The sequence below is a fragment of the Solanum dulcamara genome, chromosome 10, assembly GCF_947179165.1.
Source record: "Solanum dulcamara chromosome 10, daSolDulc1.2, whole genome shotgun sequence".
In the NCBI taxonomy this organism is placed as follows: Eukaryota; Viridiplantae; Streptophyta; class Magnoliopsida; order Solanales; family Solanaceae; genus Solanum; species Solanum dulcamara.
This window is the reverse complement of record NC_077246.1, coordinates 23,810,046-23,821,397: the sequence shown is the minus strand read 5'-3', so window position 1 is coordinate 23,821,397 and position 11,352 is coordinate 23,810,046.

The following is an 11,352-nucleotide window of genomic DNA, read 5'->3' as shown; positions in this document are numbered from 1 at the left end:
AGATATGAGTTTGGGTCCATTTGGCACATTTGCCTTTGAAATTTGGCCTATGGTTGAGTTTGGTCAACATTATTGGAAAACACACTCGGATGAAAATTCTGACAGTGCGGTTAACTTCGGAATATTGAGTTCACTTTCTGAGGCTTCCAGTCTAATCCCGAAGCCTATTATGGAATTTGGCTAAAAATGACACTTGGGTGTGGGACACACTTTCAGTTGTAATGACCTCATATGGAAATTTCGACTACGCCATTGATTCCGAAACGTTGATTTTAGTGGGTTAGCATATATGCCGTTTTCACACACAGGATTTCAAATGAATTTTGAGCACCCCATTAGAATATTTAAACTTGGTGAAAATCAGCATTTTAACTCATATTTGATGTAGTCGAATTTTTTCTCTACGTTCGCTGGCCTGTGGCTGCGTTCGTGAAGGACAATTTTCCTGGCCTCCACATTCACAGGCCTCTTAGGCCGCGTTCCTGAATTTCAAAACGTTGGTCTTTTAATAAAAGACCAAGGATGAACTCAGCCACATTTCACTTCTATAAACTTTGATTTCTCCTCCGATTCTTAACCACATTTGGTGATCCAAAGGTCTAATTTCTAGGGAATTTCACATGGAATCCGTTAGTGAGCTTGTAAACTTATTTAGGAGCTTCATATGAGGTAAATTCATTAACTTAGTTGCTGCCACTACCATTTTTGGATTGGAGTTTTATGAATATTTGGAGGATTGTATCTTGGCCATTTTAGCTTCGTTTTTATAGATTCTTCATGCTAAATTATGAGTTTTTCTGCAAGGAACATCATAATATGTTTGATTTGGGTCATGGGAGTTTGATTTTTGATAAATTGCTTCTTTTAGATGTTGCCTTAGTTGCTCCTTTTAGCTTGAATTGTGGGAATATGTTTGCATGATAAATTTTTGTTGTTTTCCAACCAAGAACAGTATACCAATTTGATATGTGAGCTTGGGGTGCTGTTTTGGACCAGTTTTTGGGGTCAATTCTGGAATTTCGGACATAGGTCCCACACTTTCCGTGTTAGACCCCAAAATTGGTCTATCTTTAAAAATTTTTAATTTAGTGTCTAAACGATCGTAACAACGGTTTAATTCTATTTTTGACAGCATGACAGTATTTTGAAGCCATTCGGAAAGGAAAAGCTCATATTCTGTGATTTAGTAATTGTGCGGTCGACCTACAGGTATGCTATAGGTTTTCCCTCTTTAACTGAGCATGCTTAGGCATTTGTATACTGAATTGTATGAGTTTGGAGCAGTTTGGGTGTCGAGCATGCTAAATTCTAAGATTTCATGCCCTAGATGTTATTTTGTCGGATTGTTAAAGTATGTCTCCGGGTATCGTCGATCATCCGTAACTTGTATTGTGTGTTGTGCCTTTGGATATATATTTGGAAGAATGTTTGGCCTTAGTCTAACCTTAGACTAATGTTGCCTTAGACTTGCACGATTTTGGTACCGTTTTGTGCCGTTGGTCCTTATATTTCTCCGACGTTATTTTGGATAGCTTAGCTCCTCATAGATTGATATAGAAGACTTGAGTCTGTGATTATTTTATGATTTAGTGCTCGTGCGGTCGACCTACAGGTAGGTTATGGTTTTTCCCTTTTTAGACTGAGCATGCTTAAGCATTTGTATACTGAATTGTATAAGATTGGAGTGGTTTGGGTGTCGAACATGCTAAATTCCAAGATTTCATATCCTATATGTTATTTTGTCGGATTGTTAAAGTATGTCTCGGGTTATTTTCGATCATCCATAACTTGTGGTGTGTGTTGTGCCTTTGTATATATATTTGGAAGCATGTTTGGTCTTAGTCTAAGCTTAGACTAATATTGCCTTAGACTTGCGCGATTTTGGTACCGTTTTGTTTCGTTGGTCCTCAGAATTTCTCCAACGTCATTTTGGATAGCATAGCTCGCCGTAGATTCATATAGAAGACTAGAGTCTAATAGTTTGAGCTTTAGCTAGGCAGTAACATAGCTTTGGGACCTTACCTCCATAATATCCTATTATTCTATCAGTCCCGTATCGCTTGGTTCTTGGCTTTGGTTGGATATGGTTCGGCTGGAGTGATTCATTGATTGCACTCGATTTAGGGGTACTCCCCATGATGCTTGGTTGGCCGCTGATCCTGATTCTGACTAAATCACTTCTGTTCGTGCTTCAAGTCCCAATTTCACTCCACCAGGTGGGGTTTAAGCCCCTGCCTTAATATTGTAGCCTCTGTTTAAGTCTGTCGCTTTGTATTTAGATTTGGTTTGATCCCACCCCCTTTATTATCGCATTGGTTCAAGTCTCTTGCTCTTTATTTAGCCATGGTCAATCCCACCACCTTTATTATCACCTCAATTCAAGTCCGTTAGTCTTCACTTAGCCGTGGTTCGATCCTACCACCTTTATTATCTCATCGGTTCAAGTCTATCGCTCCCTATTTAGCCGTGGTTCGATCCTAATGCCTTTATTATCGCCTAGTTCTAGTCCGTCTCTCTTCACTTAGCCTTGGTTTGAGTCCATTGCCTTTTTCCCTTCATTACATGTATTTTGTGGTTTTGGGGTTTTCATACCCATAGGTGCTTGTTTGACTTGTTATTTATGTCATGACTATGGTAGTAGCCTTACTTGGACTTTGTGTATATGTGTCGGTGTTGTAGCTGATTTCTTTTAGTAGCGGATCGACTAGGTTGAGTTTTTCTGTTGAGAGTGGTTATTGATAAACTCCATGTGCCTTTGCCTTGGTGGCTGTGTTATGAGTTTATGACCGGGCTAGTTAGTTGTTACTTTTTGTCTCCCTTACCATCGATCTTGTTATGGTGGCGATCCTTGCTAGGTAGGTGGCTAGACCATCTTTGTTAGTTCTGGAAGTGCTGATTCTGGAGGATCTAGTTAGCTTTAAGGGTCGCCTTAGTTGCATGTTGTCCTGTGGGGTTAGTGGTTGAATGGTTCCTCTTATCATTGTGCATAGCTAGCCTTACCTCGATTAGTATTTCTCTTCTGCCATTCTGGTTTTCTTGGCTTAGATGGCTATGTTCGTTGCTTGGCATTGTTGGTTCAGTCCTAAGAATGTGAAGGTGAGGTTTGCTTTTTACCTATCTGGTTGGTTTCTTGTGATAGTCTGGATGTTTGGGTTTAATGATATTTGGGAGATTGGTGGTGGTTGGAGTTATGAGTAAGGTAATGTAGCCTTCTGTGGTGTGGAGATCCTAGTTGGCCATTTCTTTCCCTTGCCTTAGTCTTATTCTCGGATGTGAAGTAGTGGTCTGTCATGACCTGACCAAGGGCCTAGTCATAATACGACGATCGAAACCCCGAAGGGCTCCAACCAAGCCTCTTGACACATCATAAACATGCATAAGGTAAAGTAAGTAAAGAAATAACATAGAATAAGTCTAAAAGATAAATCATAAAAGAAGAATGTGACATAATGAGATAGACTTGGTAACATTTGTCCAACAATGCCTCAACTACATACGAAGAGCAGGGGCTAAGACAGGCCCGTAGGTCAACCTCAACATGAAAGAAATAAATGTCTTTAAAAGAAGAAACAACTCATAAATCGCCCTTGATGGATGAGGACTCACCAAGACTTCAACGGATAAACGCTCTACAAGCCATGTGTGGGTACAAAATTTTCACGACCCATATCTTGAAACTGTGAGTAATAGGATGTCAGGGTAGAAGACCAATAATACAAATAAAAACCGTAATGAAATAACAAGAACATAACTGAATGGCGGAAGCTAAATGTAATATATACAACTAAAAAGATCTCTCCCAGAACCTAGAAGTCACATGTACAGAGCATTTACCAAAAAGAGTAAAAGTCCCAAAAATGGACCACAAAAAAAAGGTTATCTCAAAAAGCAAAAAATAGGCAGAAATATATGTACAGAGGGATATGAGTAACTCGAGAATGCTATGTGCTCACCCTCTCCTCTGATCAAGACAATAGATGGCTTGAATCAATGTCGGTAGCTAATACTCATACCTGCATCACAAAAATCGATGCAGAGTGTGGTATGAGTACCAAAACAATAGGTACCTACTAGGCATCATAGACCGACTAAGCAAGATAAACAAAAGCACACTAAAATGGGAGAATGTAATCACAACCAAAGACAGGGAAAAAAATAAATATGGGTATGTACACGAGCATACTCATCACCCAAAGAGACAGAACTAGCTAAATCCGCTGAGCTCCTATAAGCCCAATGGGTATGCTCGTGCACAAGTCTTATGGTAACAACCTGAATGGACCCCCATAAGCCTGACAACATCAAAGATAATTGGAGTAAAAAGAGCAGATTCAATAAAGTTCCAACAATGCCACCAATTTTCTTGACATGAATTGAATCATTCCATAGCCTGAGATCTTAACCCAAAGCTGAGAGTAGATAAGGACTTGAACCAATGATTTATCAGATGATCAGGGACCCAAAATAAGATTTGAAAGCAATTATGGACTTGAAATGGGTGATAGATAATCATGGATTTGAACCACGTGTAGGCTAGACAACAGACTTGAATCGGGTAATGGTAGCTAAGGAGTCGAACCAAAGTGAGTAAAGAGTGAAGGACTTGAACTGAGGCTATTTAAAGGAAGTGGACTTGAACCACAGCTAAGTGAAGAGAGACAGACTTGAACCGAGGCTATAATAAAGGCGGTGGGATCAAACCATGTCTAAATGAATAGTGACGGGCGTGAACCAACACGATAATAAAGGTGGTAGGATCGAACCATAACTAAATAAAGAGAAATAGACTTGAACCCATGCGATATTAAAGGCAGTGGGATTGAACCATGACTAAATGAGGAGCGATGAACTATTACCGAGGCTATAATTGTAAGGTAGGGGCTTGAACCCTGCCCGATGGAGTGAAATGGAGACTTTAACCATGAATAGAGGTGGTTCAGTTAGAATCAGGATCATCAGCCAACCGAGCATGATAGGGAGCACCCCCAAACCGAGCGCCATGAATGCATCAATCTAGCTAAACCATATCCAATCAGAGCCAAGAACCAAGCGATACAGGACTGATAAAAGAATAGGACATTATGGAGGTAAGGTCCCAAAGCTGTCTTACTACCTAGCTAAAGTACAAACTATCATAATCGAGTCTGCTATATCATTCTACAGGGAGCTAAGCTGTCTGAAACAACATTAGAGAAGTTCAAAGGAACAACGACATCAAAATAGCGCAAGTCTAGATCAACATTAGTCTAAGCCTAGACTAAGGCCAAAATGCTTCCAAATATATATCCATAGGTATAACACATACCACAAGGTATGGATGATCGACAATAACCGAAGATATGCTTTAACAGTCTGACAATACCCCAAAAATAACACCTAGGGCATAAATCTAGGAATTTAGCATGCTCGACACCCAAACCCCTCCAAACTCATATAATTCAGTATACAAATGCCTAAGCAAGCTCAGTCTAAAGAGAAGAAAACCGTTGCCTACCTGTAGGCCGACCGCGTGCACTCCAAATCACAAAATATGAGTTTTCCCTTTCTGTATGGCCTTAGAATGCTGCCATATTGTCAAAAATAGAGTCACATCTTCGTTACGGTCATTTAGACACTAAATGTATAATTTTTGGAGACGGACCAATTTTAGGGTCTAAAACAAGCAATGTGGGACCTATGTATGAAATTTTGGAATTGACCCCAAAAACTAGTCCAAAACAGCACCCCAAGCTCACATATGAAATTTATACACCGTCTGGGGTTGGAAAACAACACGAATCAATCATGCAACCAAATTTCCACAATTTAAGCTAAAAGAGCAACTAAGGCAGCATCTAAAAACAGTAATTTATCAAAAATGAAAATTAAAAATGAAACCCCCATGACCCAACCAAGCATACTACAATGTTCCTTGTGGAAAAACTCATAATTTAGCCTCAAGAATCATTGAAAATGAAGGTAAAATGGCCAAGATACAATCCTCCAAAAATTCATAAAATTCCAATCCGAAAATTTTAATGGCAGAAGCTAATTTAGTGCATTTAACTCATACGAAGATCATAAATAAGTTTCCGAGCTCACCAATGGATTCTCCATAAAATTCCCTTGAATTTAGACCTTTAGATCACCAAATTTGGTTAAGCATCGTAGAAACCGAAGCTTGAAAAAATTAATGTGGTTGAGTTTGTCCTTGGTCTTTTATTAAAAGACTAAGGTTTTGAAATTCACAAACGCGAAGGCCAGGAAGGTTTACCTTTATGAATGCAGCCAGAGGCCCGCGAACGCAGAGGCAAACAAGACATACCCCTGCTAACACAACCCATGCCCCGCTGAACGCGGAGTGTAATTTCCTGGACCTCCGCGAATGAGGCCAGGGGCCCGCAATCTCAGAGAAAAAACAAAACTACATCAGATATTAGCTGAAACGCTTACTTTCACCAAGTTTAAATATTCCGACAAGGTGCTCAGAATTCATTCGAAATCCCGTGCGTGCAAGCGAGATATATTACCCCACCAAATTTGACTTTTTGGACTCAATAGTAGAGTCAGAATTTACATACGAGGTCATTATGACTGAAATTGAGTCCCACACCTATGTGTCATTTTAAGCCAAATTCCACAATGAGCCTTGAGATTAGATTGAAAGCCTCAAAAAGCAAATGAAGGGTTGTTCTTGACAAAACTTGACATTTCGAAGATAACTGCGCCGTTAGAATTTTCATCCAAATGCATTTTTGAAGAATGTTGACCAAAGTCAACCATAGGCCAAATTTTTAAGGCAAAAGTGTCAAATGGCCCTAAACTCATACCAATTTCCTTGATACTTGTGTTGTCCATGCTAATAACTAATTTGGCCATTCTAGAGCTCATGGAACTATCAGAATTCCGTTTAGAGGTCATTTATTAAAGTTGTGACCGAAGTCAACTTTTCAAGTTATTAAAGCTCTAAAATAGAGAAATGGGCCTAAAATCCAAACGAACCACCAGCTAACCAAACATTGAGTGCCAATAAATCATAAACGACTTGGAGTCAATACAGGAATCCTCTAAATGACAAAATGAATGCTTTTATTCAAAAATGACCTGGAGGTTCATTACAACATCTACAACTAAATAAACTTTCGTCTACGAAAGTAAGAGTCAAGAAGAAGCAGAAGACTCAAATAAGCTGTAGAACTGTGCCTGCATCTCATGCTCGGTCTCCCAAGTAGCCTCCTTTACTAGACGATGTATCGAATGGACCTTAACCACATGAATGGCTCTAGATCATAATTGTATGATATCTTTGGCCAAAATAGCCACTTTCAATATAGCTCAACTGATCATCTAAGTAAACTGCATCATACTGAAGCACATGGGACATATCTAAAACATACTAGTGCAACATCGAAACATGAAAGACCGAATGAATAGCTGAAAAGGCCAGAGGCAAAGCTATCTCATATGCAACCTCGCCAATTATTCTCAATATCTCAAAATAGCCAATACACCTAGGGCTAAGCTTACCCCGCCTCCCAAATCTCATCACGGCCTTCATGGGAGATACATGAAGGAACACCCTATCACCGACGGTAAATCTCAAGAATCGCCATCTATAATCCGCATAATTCTGGTATCTACTCTGAGCTATCGTGAGCCTATCCTGAATCACCCTCACATGATCTAAGATCTCTTGTATCAAGTCTGTACCACGTGGCCTGGGCTTCGTAGACTCAAAATAACCAATCGGAGAGCAACAACGCCTACCATATAAGGCCTCAAACAAGGCCATCTAAATACTGGAGTGGTAGATGTTATTTTACGCAAACTCCATCAAGGGAAAAAATGACCCCACTAACCCCCAAAATCCATAACAAAAGACCACAACATATCTTTGAGAACCTAAATAATGCGCTTCAACTAGCCATTGGTCTGCGAGTGGAAAGTTGTGCTAAGTTTTACACAGGTATGTAACTCCTCCTAAAAATTCCTCTAAAAGCTAGATGTGAACTGTGAGCCTCGGTCTGAGATGAAAGAAATAGGCACACCAAGAAGGCAAACCACTTCCTAAATGTTAATGTGGGCCAACCTATCAGCACTATAGGAACTATGAACGGAGAGGAAGTGTGCTGAATTGGTCAATCAATCCATGATGACCCAAATACTATTAAGACCACAAAAAGTGTGAGGGAACCCTACAATGAAGTCCATGGTGATCCACTCCCTATTCCACTCGAGAATGGGTAATTTTTGAAACTCACCACTAGGCCTTAAATGCTCGGCCTTAACCTACCAACAATTCAAGTAACGCGACATATAATCCATAATATCTCTCCTCATACCGCTCCACTAGCAATGCTGCCTCAAGTCATGATATATCTTAGCAATGCCCGAATGGATAAAATATCAGGAATTATAGGCTTCACTAAGGATCGACTGAATCAAACCCCCAACTCTCAAAAAACATAGACGACCACCAAACCTCAAAACTCCACCTGAATCTAACGTAGCTAGGCTGGTGTCACCTCCCAAAATCTAATATGAAAGTGTAACTAAATCCTCATACTCAAGTTGATGGTCACAAATCCATCCTAATTGAGATAACTGAGCTCCCACATAAGCTAACACACACTGCGAATCATAGATGTCGAGTTAAATTATTCATGTAGCTAAGGATCGGATGTCCAAATCTAACGATCACTCCACAGTAGAAAAGAAGTGCCACGACCCAAGTATAGGGCCTAGACGTGAAATGGCAAATCAAGAACCCGAAAGTACCTCAAAAAAGACTCTTAGCATTCTTTTAGCCTTTAATATGTAATGACAATAAATAAACAAGAGGAAATCATAATAGTAAATCTTCAACTTACATATGTCCAACAATACATCTAACTTTTAGATTTAACTGGGCTAAGACAAATCTCTAGCTCACTCTCAATCATAATAGAAAGAAATTTCATAGTAAGTGTCTAAAGATCTCAACATATCATAAGATAGAAAGATAAAGAAGTATTATCCCGCAACATGGGAACTCACCAAAAGTAGCCTTTAAATGAAATCTCAACTAGCCATGTGGACGAGAATGAGGAGGAGCACTGATCCCTATATGGTGATATCATATAGGCAAAATAGTATGCGTTAGTACTTTGAATGTACTAAGTATGTAGGCATGCATGAAAAAGTAAAACATTTAGGACATTTATAAGGTAAAGTACATAAATGAGTGCATGCATGAGTAATCAAGTAGATATCAATTAAATCATACATATGTGGATATATATATCATGAGTAATCATATAAATAGCATTTGAAATGTTCATTTGTGGGAAGTTGACTATAACCGACATTAAGACTATGTGAGCTATAACATGGAATCCAACATAACCTCCTATGTTGGCCGGGGATTCTACTTTCCTAGGGTAGAACTCCATCAACTTTGAATTCATTCTTTAACTTTAACTTTAAGGGCTTTCATGGATCCATTAGCCTAAGCCTACAAGGGCTCTTATGTTGGCACATAGTTAATGAGACAAGGGGTTGCTACTAGGATTCCTTTACCGAATCCCGCCTCAATGACCCATTCGGTGCTAAGTCAATCCCAAAGAATAGTTTAATACTTCAAAATAGTCATAGCATATAACATGAGAATTTAAAACATCACATTCGGTAGAATAGCTCATTAAAACCTTTAATGATTCAAATATGCAAGAATTTTCCTTATAGCATAAAGAATCCACCATTCATAGCATTTAATCATATTTTTATTTCATAAGACTCCCTTTTGATCATATACATTGCTTTCATAAAAATTTATTTAGAATCAAAGCTTTCAATTTAAACTTTATTAAAAATATAGTAAAACTATGTGGGTTTAAATCACTTCAACTTTCAAACATGTATGTAAATAAAATTATGCATACATACATTGAATCTATTAATTAAAAATAATATTTTAAACAACCCACCATGAATTTCAAGAACCTTTAAAGAGATAAATAGAGAAAGTACTTGCAAATCATCAATTCATACATATGAAATCATTTTGCATCAAAATAGATGAATAATAATTAGTTTAATCATGATTCATTCTATTAAGTAGAAATAAGAATTACCCATAAGAAAATCTTCCTTGAAATCAAGAGATTTAGTTGAAATAGTTTTGAACTATATGGGTGGAACAATCCATGGATAAACACCTACATATCATAGTAAACCTTAAAGAAAATAAATATAATTTATCATATAATTAAAATACTTTAGGTATGAGAGTGGAAGGAATACTCTCATTGAAGCCTTACATACCTGGAATCTGTAGCGTTACTCAGAATCGAAGGATTTAATGAGCACTCTTGAATCCTAGCCTTTTCTCCTCGCCAGAACATTTTGTATTCTACCCGGAGTATATAAATCACCGGAATAGTATTTCTACACTACTAAGAACTAGAACTATATTTTGAGAATGACTAAAAAGATGTATATAGAGAAGAGTTGCTTGAGAAAGCTTGATGAAAAAATGATGAAATAAGGTGGGTATTTATAGGTATGAAAGAGGGACCTAACAATAATTACAATAATCATTAAAAAAAAATTGAAAATTTAATAGAAGATTGTGATGTGATGGGTGATGTAAAATAGAGGACTATTGATATCACGGGTGATGTATAATGGATCTAGATCTTTCCATGATTGGTGAGATTAACTTTTTTTAACGAAATACCCTTATGAAAATCTGTGTTTGAACAAGATAACTTCTTCATTAGGATTTGGTGTCTCATATGAATTGTTGCTCTAGAGGTCCACTTTTATGTCGTTCAAGAATCAACCGATTTGGAGCACCTACACTGAGATATGATTTTTTTCTTCTACAAATACTCTATTTCATCACAGCACCATGTCTTGCAAAAAAAACTAATTTATTTAACCGACTTAACCTCTAAAACTTAAAATATGGTCTTCACAAATGATGTTGGGGTTATTCAAAATTGAATCACTTAATTTAGACCATCTTATGAAAAGTTATGCCCAAAATATAGAATCTGTATCATTTTCATCAAGAACTTTAACACCATATACAATATTTTTAGGGGGTGTTATAGGAAGGCTAGAGTACCCATACTCACCGCCTTCTAACTCAAGGCACATGCTACTATGTTCGCCTTTCCCGGATGGTAGAGAATAGAGAGGGCATAGTCCTTCAAAAGCTCAATCTAGTAGCGTTGCCTCGAATTAAGATTACTCTGGCTTATAACATGATGAAAGATCCTGTGATCAGTGTAAATCTCGCATCAAACTTCATACATGTAGTGCCTCTTGGTCTTAAGCGCAAAAACTACCATTGCCAACTCAATTCATGAGTGGGGTAGTTTCTCTCAT